Source organism: Cervus canadensis, chromosome 12 (genome assembly GCF_019320065.1).
Source record: "Cervus canadensis isolate Bull #8, Minnesota chromosome 12, ASM1932006v1, whole genome shotgun sequence".
In the NCBI taxonomy this organism is placed as follows: Eukaryota; Metazoa; Chordata; class Mammalia; order Artiodactyla; family Cervidae; genus Cervus; species Cervus canadensis.
Genome location: NC_057397.1, coordinates 51789983 through 51806390, shown reverse-complemented (window position 1 = coordinate 51806390; position 16408 = coordinate 51789983). Strand labels below are relative to the sequence as shown.

Sequence of the window (16408 nt, the reverse complement as noted above, 5' to 3'; positions counted from 1 at the left end):
GCCTGTAAAAGCTGCCTGAACCCACTTGGGATTAGCTAGCTACCTAGAGAGATGAGTGAAGGCTGAGATTCTCCTCAGACCTGGCAGGGGCAGAACAGGTCCCTCAGCTGAGCAGCACTGATGGACTCATTCAGCATCCACAGCAGTCTAGGTTTAGAAAAACAATGTTATAATCTGGACTCTCAGAAAGCAGGTCTGTGGTTAGAGTTGTTACATTAAGATAAAATAATCTGTTCTCCCTTATATAATTTATTTCCTTGAATTTTCTTTCCCTTGTTTTCTAGCAAATGTGCTTTTATATTTTTAACAATAATTCTGCCTTTATTTCTGCTAAAAGACTGGGGGGAAAGAGGATTTTGAGATTGTCTACTCAAAGGACGAGAGCGGTATTGCAAAATGGAGCAGAGCGCCCCTAGAGGCCAACTACTATGATGGCAGCTACAGGAGCCCAGGGGAAACCTGGAAGCACCAGCCAGCAGCTGGCTGGAGGGGGTGGAGGGATTACTTCTGCAGTTGTGGAGCTGAGGACACATTTGATTTCTGCTCTATTTCCACCTCCTAGGCCATTCCTGTGAACCATTTTCCCTTACCACCAGAAATCATGTGATCTAGTGAATAAATTCAGTCCTTGCTATGTAGCTGCCCTGGTGGCTCAGTGGTATGTAGGAGACCTGGGATGGATCCCTAGGTGGGGAAGATCCCCTGGAGAAGGAAATGGAAACCCACTCCAGTATTCCTGCCTGGAGAATTTCGTGGACAGAGGAGCCTGGTAGGGTACAGTCCATGGGGTCACAAAGAGTCAGACACAACGTAGTGACTAAACAACAACAATGTAGTTGCAGCTCTTTTCCAATCCACTGCAGAAAAGTCTGTAGGAAGACAAATCCAGAATTGGGAATCTGGTCTTTGTTGTTTCACCTGCCTATGTTTCATCTGTCCTCTCTAGCTATTTCATCAGAGAGAAAAGAATGCTTTTAAAAAGATAAATTTAATGTTTTATTTTTAAAGGTACTAAAACCACACAGTCAAAATTTTGACAAATAAAAGAAAAATATTACTCATCATCTCATTGCCCCAACATCAATTATCCATATTCCTTCTGTTAGCACTTTCGTGTATTTGCTTTCAGGCTGATCTACCGTGCATCAAAAATAGCGCTGTTAAAATGAGAATATGATTCTAAGTGACATATGGCATTTTAGGCCTTTGACGCCATCATATCCGGCTATTTCTGGATGACTGTGGTAGGCTAATACCGACTGTTCTCTCATAAAATACCTTCTGTTTGTCTTCTGATTGGGCACGAATCCTCTGAGATAGGATGCTCTCAGCTTGTTGACAAACAGCTGGGGCTGCTGCTGGAAGTTCAGAGCACAAGCCTGGCTTCTCAAGTCCCTGGTGTCAATTACACTAGCCAAAAGTTTCAGGAAGAGCTGATAGGGGAAAGTTAGCAAGTCCAGACTGGAGAAATGACTCCAGGTTGGTAGGCTGGTAGAAACATTGTGTCCTTTTCTATTCAAAAGCATAGCTACTAGCTTGCCATAATGTGATGCTAATTCAAAGGAGAGCAAGAATGTGAAATGAGGTTCCCAAAGTCTGCAAAGAGATTTGTGATGGAAAAATGCACTTTAATAAAGGACATGAATTCTCAAGTCCTAGAGGCCAGATTTGAGTCCTCTGCCTCTTTCTCACTGCATGACCTTAGACAAGTTTTTAACACCTCTGGGACTCAGCAGGTAATAAATCTTTGACTAATGTTAGTTCAAAAAAAGAAGGAAGGGAGGAGAGGAAGGAAGGAAGGAAAGAAGAAAGATCAAGTTGCACCTGTTAGTGTTTCTGGACAAATTAACTTTTCTCATCCTCATTTTCTCACCTATAAGAAGGCTTAATAACAGTAATTTGTTCATACTACTGTTGTAAGGATCAGATAAGAATCCATGCAAAGTCTATCATTTATGTAGCACATGGTTGGGATTTCATAGATATCTTCTCTCCCTCAGGACCAAATCATTCCAACACTACTGTTGCCTCCTGCTTGATTTGCATGCTCATCCTAATGATTTTTATTTTAATGTTATTAAAGGAAAATGATAAATTTTGCCCAGAAGATTTATGAGATATAAAGTGAGAAACAACTTTTCATTAGAAAAGAAGACGACAGGACTTTTCTTCCCAAAGGTGGCTGGGAAAGGTTAGAGCAGATGGCATGATAAATGGCCAGATATCTATCATGAATATGATATGAATGAATAATATATGAATATTCAGTCATACATTCATTCACCCATTGATGTTTATTTTATTCCTATTCTGAGTCAGACACTAGCTTAGGCACTGGTTCCAGAGCATTAAAAAATTAACAGTGTTACCTGTCCTCAAGTATCTCAGTCTAGTTAACAGAGATACGGATACAGCCATCAGCTGTTACACTACTATTGTGTTAACGCCATGAAAGATGACAGTCCCCAGGGCTTGCCAGCATGTGAATCAGACTGGACTCTGAGACTTCCAGGGGTGAATTTTGGGGGATGAATAAGTACTATTGCAATTTTGGCTCCTTCAGAATTCCTTCCTCTTGCTCTCTCCTCCCTTCTTTCCACTCCCTTCTCCTCCCTCACTTTGTCTACCTTCTGCCTCCACCTTTTTTCCAGTTTGAAAGACTTCTGCAGCCCTAATTGTTAATTAAATTATTTAAAAATTCAAGAACACTATGTTATACTGCCACCTGTTGGTTCACTGGTAAATTTCTATTCTGATACCTCAAGTTTCATTGGTTTGCAACAAAGTTGTCTTCATAAACCAAACCAGCTCAGTTCAGTCACTCAGTCCTGTCCAACTTTGTGACCCCATGAATCACAGCACGCCAGGCCTCCCTGTCCAAGACCAACTCCCGGAGTTTACTCAAACTCATGTCCATCAAGTCAGTGATGCCATCCAGCCATCTCATCCTCTGTCGCCCCCTTCTCCTCCTGCCCCCAATCCCTCCCAGCATCAGGGTCTTTTCCAATGAGTCAACTCTTCACATGAGGTGGCAAAAGTACTGGAGTTTCAGCTTCAGCATCAGTCCTTCCAATGAACACCCAGGACTGATCTCCTTTAGGATGGACTGGTTGGATCTCCTTGCAGTCCAAGGGACTCTCAAGAGTCTTCTCCGACGCCACAGTTCAAAAGCATCAATTCTTCGGCGCTCAGCTTTCTTCACAGTCAAATTCTCACATCCATATATGACCACTGGAAAAACCATAGCCTTCACTAGACAGACCTTTGTTGGCAAAGTAATGTCTCTGCTTTTTTATATGCTATCTAGGTTGGTCGTAACTTTCCTTCCAAGGAGTAAGCGTCTTTTAATTTCATGGCTTCAATCACCATATGCAATGATTTTGGAGCCCACAAAAATAAAGTCTGACACTGTTTCCAATGTCTCCACATCTATTTCCCATGAGGTGATGGGACCAGATGCCATGATCTTAGTTTTCTGAATGTTGAGCTTTAAGCCAAATTTTTCACTCTCCTCTTTCACTTTCATCAAGAGGCTTTTTAGTTCCTCTTCACTTTCTGCCATAAGGGTGGTGTCATCTGCATATCTGAGGTTATTGATATTTCTCCCGGCAATCTTGATTCCAGCTTGTGCTTCTTCCAGACCAGCGTTTCTCATGATGTACTCTGCATAGAAGTTAAATAAGCAGGGTGACCACATACAGCCTTGACATACTCCTTTTCCTATTTGGAACCAGTCTGCTGTTCCATGTCCAGTTCTAACTGCTGCTTCCTGACCTGCATACAGGTTTCTCAAGAGGCAGGTCAGGTGGTCCGGTATTACCATCTCCTTCAGAATTTTCCACAGTTTATTGTGATCCACACAGTGAAAGGCTTTGGCATAGTCAATAAAGCAGAAATAGATGTGTTTCTGAAATTCTCTTGCTTTTTCGATGATCCAGCGGATGTTGGCAATTTGATGTCTGGTTCCTCTGCCTTTTCTAAATCCAGCTTGAACATCTGGAAGTTCACGGTTCACGTATTGCTGAAGCCTGGCTTGGAGAATTTTGAGCATTACTTTACTAGAGTGTGAGATGAGTGCAATTGTGCGGTAGTTTGAGCATTCTTTGGGATTGCCTTAGTATTGTCTTTATTGAAACTTTGAGCACTTTCAGAAAACTTTCATAGTTTAAGGCTACATGTAACTGAATGCCAATGAATAGAATCGGTACTCAGTGGGTATAGAATAATACTCACTTTTGTGGTTCAAAAGACAATAGTTCCAAGCTCCTTTCACCTCTTCACCCGCTGAATCACTGTAGACAAGCAAGGTAAGTCATAGCCAGTCATATGGTAAAGTCATGTTCCGATAGTGCCTACCTTATATATTCCAAGGTGTATTTTTGAAATTAATAGACTTCTTGAGCAGTTTCTTAGTCTACAGAAAAGCTAAGCAGAGGTACAGTTGCCATATACCACTTTACCAAGATCTATTTTTTCTCCATTTTTATTTTTTAAATTATGAAAATATGACAACACATTTACAGGAGACTTGAAAAAATACAAAGTTACATATAGTTCCACTATACATTACCATTATTTTTAAGTAGATAAGATTTTTAGTTGGAGTTTCAATATGAAAACTCTCAGAAATTAATAGAATGAATAGACAGAAAAGCAGAAGGACCCAGTAGACCTGAAAAGCACTATGAACCAATTCAACATAATTCAGATTTATACAATTTTCACAAAATAGCAGGATACAAACTCTATTCAAGTTCCCATAGACTGTAAACCAGGAGGCACTGGAACCTATCCAGGGACCTAAAACATGGTGCAAAAATTTCATGGCCTAAAGGTACTGAAATCATACAGAGTCTGTTCTCTTATCAATGTGGAATTATGTTTGAAATCAGTATCAAATGATATTTGAAAATAACCCACATACTTTAAAGTGCAATGTGACGTTTACCAAGAGAGGCAAGATCTGTTCTTTAACTTTTTATCTTTGGACACCATCCATCCCCTGTCTACCTAATTAATTAAGTATACTTATACACTACTTCATGGCAACCCACTCCGGTGTTCTTGCCTGGACAATCCCAGGGACGGGGGAGTCTGGTGGGCTGCGGTCTATGGGGTCTCACAGAGTCGGACACGACTGAAGTGACTTAGCAGCAGCAGCAGCAGCATACCCTACTTCTAAAGAAGGTTCAATTCCCTATCAAATGGCTGGACACCTCTTACTCATCCCCTGTCCTTCCCTATGCCCCTGATCCAGTTGGTTTTTTCTGAAGTCTTCTAAATTTCCATGGCTGACTCAATACCAAGACTTCTGGATCTTCTTGGATGGTCTTAATAGCACTGCATCCCCTCTTAATCTTTATAGTGTCTATCTGACATCTTTTTGGTGCTTCAAACCTACCAGTCTACCACTCCATCTCCTGCTGTGCAAATACCCTTCCATCCTGGTTGACTGACAAATTAGAAGCTATTCAGAGAACTCGCTCAGTCTCCTGCTTCCAGACCTATAAATTCACCTGCCACCACCCCATTCTTCCCATGTCCAGTTCTGTAGAACGCAAGTTGTCTCTCTTCTGTACAAGGGTAATTCCTTTTGCTGGGCTTTTCCACTTCTTAAGCAAAGTTATTCCATCAGTTAGTCCTTCTAACTCTCCAGGTTTCTATTTCCTTATCTACAAAATGGAATAATCACAGTATCTACTGGGGAGCATCAGGGGAGTTACTACATATGAAGAACTTGGAAGAGTGCCTAGTATATATTAAGCATTCAGTGAGTGTTAGCTGTTATTACTAGCTATTATACTTGTTTCTTTTTTTGGATAACTGTAACCTACTTTTCTATCAGACACTTCACATCAGCATTTAAACATCCTGAAACCTTTCCCAAGAAAACAACTCTCTGAACTTTTGTATCATTCTAGTACTACCCATTGCTTCTCCCCATTCATCATAAAACTTCTTAAAAAAAAGTAGATATTCCCAGGTCTCATACCTTTCTTGCTTCTTCACCTAACCCACTAATGCACTTATACCCACCATTCTACCAAACAGCTCTTGCCCAAAGTCACATATCATTTCTGTGTGGTTAATTCTAATGACTGATTTTTACCTTAATCTTCATCTCTCATCAGTTTTTGGCACAATTAAACACTCCTGCATTTTTGAAACCCACTTTCCTTCCATAACAGAACCTCCTGTTTTTACCTACTGACCCAGTATCCTTTTAGTCTGTTTCTTAAATATTGGTGTTCCTCAACCTAGCCCTGATCCTCTTACGCTTTCATCCTACTGTTCCCCAGGTAATAACTTTCTTTTCAATTGCTTCAATTACTATTTATACACAAATCTTCCATAAATTTTATTAATTTTTATTCCATAACTATCCCATCTGGATATCTCAGGGTCCAAAACTCACCATATTCCAAATTGAATCCATCGTACTTCCTCTTAAGGTGGAACTTTTTTCCCTGAGTTCCTGAAATTAATAAATGATATCATTGTGCAGACTCAGGAAGCTGGACGAACTCTCAGCTCTTCTCTCACCATCACCTTTACAACGAACTGGAACTTAACTCACATCTGCTCTATCTCTTAATTATCCTTAAAATGTGTTCATTTTTCTACCATTTCTGACTGCCTGGATTTCTAACCAAGTGCACAGACTTGTCCCTTCGGTCCATTTTAAAATAGCCAGAATGATGTCTTTTGACAAATCTGATCAGCCCCTACCCTGTATCCCGCAGCCCCAGTTGAAACACTTCAGTGCTCACCACTGCCCTCGTGATAAGGTTCACACTTACTTATGACTTACAAGATCTCACGTGATCTAATCCTTGCATTCTACCTTTGACTTTCTCCAGTGTTGTTCCTTCTCTTTACAATATTTCTCAATCTCTAACTTCCATCTCTCCAACCACCATCCAGTTCCTGTTGCCCTCCAGATGTATTCATTGAAACATCGACTTTGTTAGAGTCATGGAATTTCATCTTGGGTGTGAAATAGAACAAAATGATTTTTGGCTTTGAAATACTTTCTGCTGGAACTATACAGGTGGCTAGTATTATGGAAAGATAAAGCCATATTAAAGATATGGTGAACACAGAGCTATGTTAGCTTTCGGGTTTGTAACATGAATTGAAGGGCAATTCAGAAGAATTTAATGATCAAGTGAAATAGTGACTTCCAAACTGGTAGAACTTGAAAACTTCTGCCACAGAAAAAACATATATTTTATCTTATTCATTATAAAATAATAAGCTTAGTTAGCTTCATTATTTTAATGAACTCACTTCTCTTGAGTAAGAATTCAAAGAATTGCCTTTGCAAAACTATTCCCATGATTCTTCCTTACAGTTTTTCTCTTGTTTTTCCCTACAAATTATTTGACTTTTAGTATTAAAATTGAAAATAATTCTAGATTAGGATTTATTTTTTTAAAAGACAGTGGCATTTATACTTTAAAATATTCATATGGTTGCATTGCTATATTTTTATTGTTACAATAAACTCAGGAAAATGCAACTTTTTCAAATAAATATAGGATTTTAGCAGATCTATTTTGGAACTTAGAAAGATTTTTAATAAATAGTTAATTGGGAAGAGAATATTAAAAAACTCCACATGATAAACCCTTTTAAAACACACTTGAGAGCAGCCAGTTTCCTAAGTATATAAAAATACTAAGTATAGAAATACTAAGTATAGAAGTGTGAATTTGTTAAAACTAGTAAGCATAAGCTGTTTACCATCTCCCATGGTAAACAACTGTTTTTTTGCATATAAATTGCTTTTTTTCCCCTCCCTGTGCTAATGTCAGTATCTCTCTCCACAGAGTTCTAAATTTAGAAGTATTCCTAAAGAAAAGAACTGTGAAATATTGCATATGGGGAATAAATATAGGCTTAAGAACCTTCTAGTTCTTATTTTTGGCTTTTCACTATGCAGTAATGGGTATCTGAAAAAAATTGTTTTAAAATAAGAAAATTATTCATCACTAAATACAATGAAGCCAAAGAAAATAATAATTAGGCAGTTTCTGTAAGTCCATCTAAAAATTGCCTTACAGGGTATTACTTCTACGGCTGAGAATCCTATCCTGTGAATTCCATACTTTTTATAAATAAGTGATTTTATTTATTCAATAAATATTCATTGAGCCTTTCTTGGCTGTGTATCAAGAACTTCTGTAAATATTGGGAGAAATTTGAATAGTTTGCCTTGGTAGCAGGTGTGATTTTTTATTTCACTCTGCCCTTGCACACTGTCCTAAGCAGTGTTTTTTCGACTGTTACATGGCCATGGAGCATAAAGGTAGAATGAAGAACTCCATTCAAATATTAAGCTGTACTGCATCCTTTGGAGCAACTTTTAAATAGCAAAATAAAATATGATCATTTTTAACACTTATAGGATAACAACATGACCTGTTTAATATTCATACTTCAATTTCTAGCTTTAGGCGATATTTTAAGATAGTGAAAAGTGAAGTCACTCAGTCATGTCCGACTCTTTTCGACCCCGTGGACTACACAGTCCATGGAATTCTCCAGGCCGGAATACTGGAGTGGGTAGCCTTTCCCTTCTCCAGGGGATCTTCCCAAAACCAGGGATCAAACCCAGTTCTCCCGCATTGCAAGTGGATTCTTTACCAGCTGAGCCACAAGGGAAGCCCATTTTAACATAAAGCAAGAATAAAAACACAGAAAAAAAAAAACATGACAAAAGAATGCTACCTGTTGATATAGAACATATGCTGTATTTTTTCTTTAAAATAAGAAATACGGTCAAGTGAGAATCAAACAAGTCTTTTTTCCCCTTGGTTGAATCCCTTGAATTACTTTCCAGGGTGCTGCTGTTTCTATAAGCATCACAAACTAAAGGAAGGAACAACAGCCGTGAAAGGTGGGAAATGTATTCACTTCACTTTATTTTGCTATCGTAGTTCTAGTATGACACTTTACTGCAGACTAATCACTTATCCATCATTTACAAACACAGCCAGAGATCATGGTGATTTACAGAAGTGGTTTGAACAGAAAATCCTGTTTCTTTTTTTATCAGAAGGAATATGGTTCTCCTTCAAAGCTGAGGTTTTCTGATGTTCTTTTTGCCAAAGGGTAATGTGTTTATTCTGGTGAGTTTTAAAAAGAAAAGGTTGACAGCAGGTCTGCCGTTATATACTCCTGGCATTGGGCCGTCCATAGAAATGTGCATTAGATATTCAAGCCCTTTCTCCAGCATTCTATTCCTGTAACCTGACTTCATCTATTCCTTTCCACTCTTGCCATTGAAACTGGAAATCACTGCAGAATATAAATCATATGATAAATATTGGGAAATATGTCTTTGTAGTTTTTCAGCATCAGTGCCAAACTTTCTTGCCTAGAGAGCTGTGTGAGGCTTTTCAACCTGAAACCTTGGAGCAATCCTATTCTCTAGCCAACTGGGAAGCATCTGCAGGATTTTACTGCAGCAGCCCTCCAGAGGGATTAATAAACATGTCAGGTTCTTTGACTGCATATGCTTTTAAGGCATGTTCATTGTTGGGTCTATATTTATATCCAATAATTTTAAACTCTGGGATGCACCTTCTTTATGAATATCCCCAAACGTGATATACGCAGTTTTAAATAACATTATTATAATAAATGAAAAGACTTTCCCTAAAATTTTCCACCACAATACTATCCCTCATTTTGTCTGATCCTACTGAAGGATGCTACCTTTGGGTTTCTTTCTGCACTCACCAGTAAGTCAGAGTGGAAGACAATGCCATTTGGAGAGTAGGTCTAACATCTCAATGATGAGCAGAGGTACAGGACAAATTTAAGGCTAATTAACACCTTCAGGTGGGCTTCCCAGGTGGCTCAGAGGTAAAGAATCCACCTGCCAATGCAGGAGACGCGTGTTCGATTCTTGGGTTGGGAAGATCCCCTGGAGAAGGAAACAGCAACCCGCTCCAGTATTTGCCTGTGAAATCCCATGGACAGAGGAGCCTGGCGGGCTACAGTCCATGGGGTCGCAAAAGAATGCGACACGACTAAATGACTAAACAACATCTTCAGGTCTCTCTGGATTCTCACTTATAGGCCTGAACCTGTGATTTTCTCACTGACCAAGCTTTTAAACAGGCTCTTACACAGGTAATCCACGAAGGAGGGCCGTGTCTGCCCTGTTTAATGCTCCAACCAGTGCATTCCATATGCTTTCTTCAGTGTTGTTAAGCGGTCTTCCACAAAATCTGCTGAAGTTTTTAATTCACAAAGACTAGGGGGTTGTTTGATATGTTATAAAGAGAGGTAAGTGTGGCAAAAATGTCAAAAAAGCCAAGGTTTTAACCGAAGCTGCTGGCTCTCTCAATGGCAATTAAGATGGAGGTATTGAAACTCAGAGGGGGCATTTCCTGCTTGAGCAGGTCAGGAACGTCTCTCTTCATTTGGAGATTAGCGCTAATACTATTACCTATTAAACCAATATGCTTGTTATTTACATACACTCCAAGCTCATAGACGTTGTGAAGAATTACGTTTTCTTTGAACCTTGTATTCACCTGCTTGACCTCTTTTAAACACAATAGCTTAACATTTGGCAAAGGAGTCCTACCCACACAGAATGTATATGTCATTTTGTGGTCACCAAGCACTTGTGTTTTCAGATCCATTTGTAAGGATGGAAAAGTACTGGGTTTACCAAACAGTGATTATTAGATCCTGTTTGCCAACTTTCCCAATGATGTGGGTGAGCCTTATGTTTACTTTCAGTAACAGAGTATTGCCCAAGTCTACTCCACAATGGACTTCCATTTGGGCAATGAGAGAAAATTAGCCAAGGGAATTTCCAGTTTGGCCATTGTATAGGAGATAACAAACAGCTTGACAATCGGTCACTTCTTGCTTGCCCCAGCACCTATAAGACTTCTAGTAATGACTGCAGTTTGAGGTTCTCCAGGGTAACAGGGGTAGAGGCTGTCAAATCGGATAGCTCTCTGGTGCATTTCACTGCCTACATGTTTATTTATATTGTCCTTTTTCAACGAGGAGCCCACACAGTCAATAAAAGCAGCACTGTTATTTCACAATGGCCCATTTTGAATTTGCTCTTTTGTACACAGAGAACAGCAAGTTTTACCAATCACAACCCTGTTGCCAGATTCATAAGAGCTCTTCACCTCTGCCTGCATAAATATTTATAAATATCTATGATTCGTAAAATCCCCTAGAGAAGGAAATTGCAACCCACTCCAATACTCTTGCCTGGGGAATCCCATGGATAGAGGAGCCTGGTCAGCTAGTCCATGGGGTCGCAATGTAGGCTAAAGCCAATGGTCTCCTATGTGGTCTTCCTTATGTAGCCTCTCCTTCGCTATAATCTATATCTGCATCTATATATGAATTTAATCTATATAGGACTCTAGAACAGGATTTATTAACATACGATTCGTCCTGTAGATCCCCTCCTCAAAAATCTTCTTGGGCCCTCTGGTCTCTCATGCCCTTGGCTTCATTGTCATTTGGTCACTTAGTCATGTCAGATTCTTTTGCCACCCCGCCAGGCTCCTCTTTTCCAGCTAAGAATACTGGAGCAAGTTGCCATTTCCTTCTCCAGGGGATCTTTCCAGCCCAGGGATAGAACTTGCATCTCCTGCACTGGCAGGCAGAAAGTGGACTTTACTTTCTGCCTGCAAAAATTTGCAAGCAAATTTGTTACCTTGCAAAATTTGCAAGCAAACTTTTTTGTTACTTTGCAAAATTTCTTTGTATCCCAACCTGTTTTCAGTTCCCCCTTTCTGAAGTATATGCGCCACAGAATTTAGCACCCATTCTCCATTTGCTTTCTATTTATCTGTTTGTATTTTCCTCTCAATCCTAAAAGCAAAGAAATATGTATTTTACTTTCTTTTTACCCTTCCAAAGCACCTGTGCCAAACATAGTAAACAGATTATAAATACACACTTATTGATAAAAATTGATTAAGACATCTGCCATATAGAAAAGTCATGGATGACATTTATCAGGGGTTCTTAAGGAGAATTTGGATCCTGAGATACTCTTGATTTTTTAGGAGGAAATCAAGCAAATAGCTACCCCTTTCTTCAACATGATGCATAAAGCCACTGTCAGGGGGTCCACAAATATAAATGAATTAGGTCAGGCATCAGAAATATAAACAGGTATAAAACCTTCTCAGTCTCCCTCACTCATATTCTACCTGGGGGTGGGAAGGTCACGTTCATAAATATATATGAATAAAACAAGGACATTAGGGCATAGATAGGAACAATAAAGGACAGAATAGGATAGAAAAGTCTCTGGATCTCACATTTATTAGGTACCCCGTTTAACTCTTATGACTGGCTTAAAATATTCTAATTTTGATTAGTCAATGCATATGTATATAATTGTAATGAATCAATTAGGCTTTTAAATTTGGTCACTGAGGGCATATTTTTGAAAAAATGAGTCACAGTTAACATAAGGCAAACCAACATCTGATGGAGGTGCTTTTTACATCACAATTAAAATATCTCTGTAGTGTAATAGTGTAATGTTAATTGCTCAGTCCTATCCGACTCTTTGTGACCCCATGGACTGTAGCCCTGTAGCCTGCCAGGCTCCTCTGTCCATGGGATTCTCCAGGCAAGAATACTAGAGTGGGTTGCCATTCCCTTCTTCTGAGGGTCTTCCTGACCCAGGGATCAAATCAGGGTCTTCTGCATTGCAGACAGATTCTTTACTATCAGAGCTACAGGGAAGTCCAAAAATATTTCTGGTGATACTTTATTATCCATCTTTGTCTTTCCTTCACCATAATTTTTTTTTTACTTAGAATTCTCTTTTCTGCTCCCATTTTCTAGTCTTTGATTTGACTCCTAGCTCATACTCTCAAGATTTTACCCCTTTTGTCCTCAAATAAATACTGCATGTATTTATTGGCTTTGTTTCGTGTTGCTGATGCTTTTCCACACTGAACAGGTTAGACTGTCCTGCAGCACTACTTAACTGTTTAAATTTGAAAGTTTTGTGCAAATATTGTGCAAAGTAAGTATTAAGTATGATCACTTAATATATTAAGCTAAATCAACAATTACTGAAGTAATTCAGTAATTTTGCAAAGGGCTAACCAAGATTATTTCTGGCTTCAATAAATCACATACAGTATATGTTAGGAAACAACAAATAAAAATTTGAAAATTTAAAGGCACACAATATATGTAATGGCTGGAATCAAAGGAGGAAAAAAAGCCACAATGGAATATGTGCTGGTTAGTGGTATATGCATTACTTCTCAAAATGTGTTGCTAGTAACTCAGTCCTATAAAATTCTTGGTGAAAAAAATATAGTCCATCGTCAACAAGGACTAGGAAATGCTATATACCAAGTGGCTCTTTAAAAATTCTCAATACATATTAAGCCATTAAGGGCCCTGAGAAATCCTGCAGTAAAAGACACCAATTGACTTCATTTAAGTCAGTGTTTCCCTAACTCATTTAACCGTGGAACGTTTTTTCTTAGAAAACATAACTCTGGCAGTTTCAGTGTTAGAAGAAGCATACTTTGAGGAAGGCTGGTACAGGTTAGATGTTGAAGAGTTCAGAAATGGAGGAGGCCACTTGCAGCTGGGGAAAACCACCTATGATGAAGTAGTGTTTTTGAGTTAGATCTTGAAGAATGAGGTAAAGATGAGGCAGGGGAGGTATCTCAGACAAAGGGAACCTTGTAAGCTGAAAAACAGAGAGAGCACTAGGTGTAGGAATGAAGGCTGGGAAAAGCCTGTCTGGTGAAAGCAGAAGGTTTCTGTAGGCTGCAAATGGGCGTTAACACTAGGAAAATGGTACTGCGTAGTAGAATGATTAGCAATCCACGTATTCTTATGCATTTCCCTCTCATATAGTCATAATTTCTCACATGCTCATTTAATTACGAAGTGTTAGTTGCTCAGTTATGTCGACTCTTTGCAACCTCGTGGACTATAGCCCACCAGGCTGTTCATGGAATTCTCCAGGCAAGAACACTGGAGTCGGTTACCATTTCCTTCTCCAGGGGATCTTCCCTGACCCAGGGATCACACCCAGGTCTGCCACACTGCAGGCATATTCCTTACAGTCTGAGCCACCAGGGAAGGTCAAGTGATTACTCAATTAAAACCTGAATGGTCTAGGCCAGCAGTGTTCAATAAAAATAATCAGTATTATAAATATACTTTTATATACAGTATTATAAATGTATTTTTAAATCTTCTAGCAGCAACATTAAAAAATAGATTAATTTAACTTTAAAATACATTTTATTCAACTCAGCATATCCAAAATATTGTCACATCAACATGTCAGGAATTCCCTGGAATCCAGTGGTTTAGGACTCTGAGCTTTCACTGCTGAGCGCCCAGGTTCAATCCCTGATCAGAGAACTAAGATACAGCAAGCCGTGTGGCATGGGACAAAACCCCCCAAAAAAACATACCATCCATATAAAAATCGTTAATGAAGGTTTTCTCTTTTGGACAAGTCTTCACATTCCAGTTTGTACTTCACAACTACAACAGATCTCAATTCAGCCCAGCCACACTTCAAGGGCTCCATCATAACCACATGGTTAATACTACCATATTGGACAGGATAGGTCTCTACACCAGCATAAATTAGCTGGATAAAGCAGTCAATCTGGACAGTTTCCTAGTAAATGTAATTACAATAGAAGGTTTTCAAGTCTTGAAGATTCAATTGGGAAGACAGATTTGCTTTACCCATTTTTGAAATTTATGTTTTATTTTTTGGTTGGATTGGAAATAGGCAAATCAAGTGTAATTATAGTTTAAAAGTGAGAACTTCCATTTTTCCTCCAAATCAGCTCAATAACGTCGGTAAATTACCTTCTTCTTCTCCTATGGCTCTCTTTTAGCTGCTAATAAGAGAAGTCAGTGGATTTGTGACAGTTAAACTCAAAGTCTCTCCTACATATGCCAGCTGATTTGTAGCCACATACATGCTCTATGAAACTATTTTTGAGATTTTTTAAAAATTTAAATGATTCCTCCTGCTGGTTCAGTTTCTTCACACTTCATCACATTTCTAAATAAGTGATCGTGTAACTGAAGACTTCATGTCCCGAAGGCATTATACCAATACTTCCAAATGCTCCTACTTGAAACACAAAGCAGCTTTATTCACACTTCCCATTTTTGATTGCATTAAAGCCATTTGGGGGGAAGAAAAGCTAGACACCTGCTCTCCTGTTTTTGTTTTCTGCTAATTGTCTTTACTGAGAGCTTGTAAGTTTCCAAAGCACATTTAATACCCATCACAAACTGAGTGAAAATGGCACAATCTTTAAATGGAAACGTTGGAAAATCTGCTGCTTTAGAAATGGAAGATGAACGCCAAGCCAACTGCTGTGCTTCTCAGTAGAGAACTCTTCTCGACACTACCAGTGTGGACTTGGGATAGAAATGGAAAACATCCAGTGATGCACGAAGAGTCTTTGAAAATCCATGGCTTTATTCCAGGGTTTCTGAACAGCAGCACTATTAACATATTTGGCCTGGTAATTCTCTGTTGTGGGGCCTGTCCTTTCATTGTATGACATTTAGCAGCATCTCCATCCTCTACTTGCTAGATTCTAGTAGCATCACCCCCACGACTGTCCTTATCCATGTTTTGACAAATCAAAAATGTCTCCAGACATTCCCAAATGCCCCCTGGAGCACAAAATTGTCCCTGATTGAGAACCATAGCTCTATTCAAAGTCTGAACATTATATGTTTACAAATATAGCATGAACTCTAGTTTTGGGTACAAATCCATTAATATTATTATCTACATTTTTTATGAACTTGTAACCTTTGGAAAATAGATTCTCCTCCTCTGTGGTCAGCTGTGTCCAACTCTTTGCGACCCCAAAGAGTGGACTTTGGGGACTGGAGCCCACCAGGCTCCTCCTCTGTCCATGAGATCTTTCAGGCAAGAATACTGGAGTGGATTGCCATTTCCTCTTCCAGGGGATCTTCCCAATCCAAGGATCGAACCCGTGTCTCTTGTATCTGCTGCACTGCAGGCGGATTCTTTATTGTTGAGCCAAATAGATTAGAATCACATAATAATCTCTTGTGTTCCATCTCCTCAATCTCAATGATCTTGTTTTAACTTACTCTCTATAAATTTTTTTGGGGGGGCCATACCAGAGGATCTTAGTTCCCTCTCCAGGGATCGAACCCAGGCTCCCAGCAGTGGAAGAGCAGAGTCCTAACCACTGGACCACCAGGGAATTTCCAGCTTACTCTCTAAGTTACACATCCCAGCTCATTTTTACCCAGAATTCATACACTATAATGATAATGTTGACTTTCATACACAATCCTTGCATAAAACAGAGAGTAAAAAGATGTAGCAGCTTGAAACTCCTTAGATATA

General features: G+C 39.2%; 1 protein-coding gene across 3 annotated transcripts in view; it reads right to left on the bottom strand.

Moving 5' to 3' along the window:
• Window positions 1–16408, bottom strand: part of SYBU (syntabulin) — a 122141-nt gene that overhangs the window by 84030 nt on the left and 21703 nt on the right. The window lies entirely within an intron of this gene.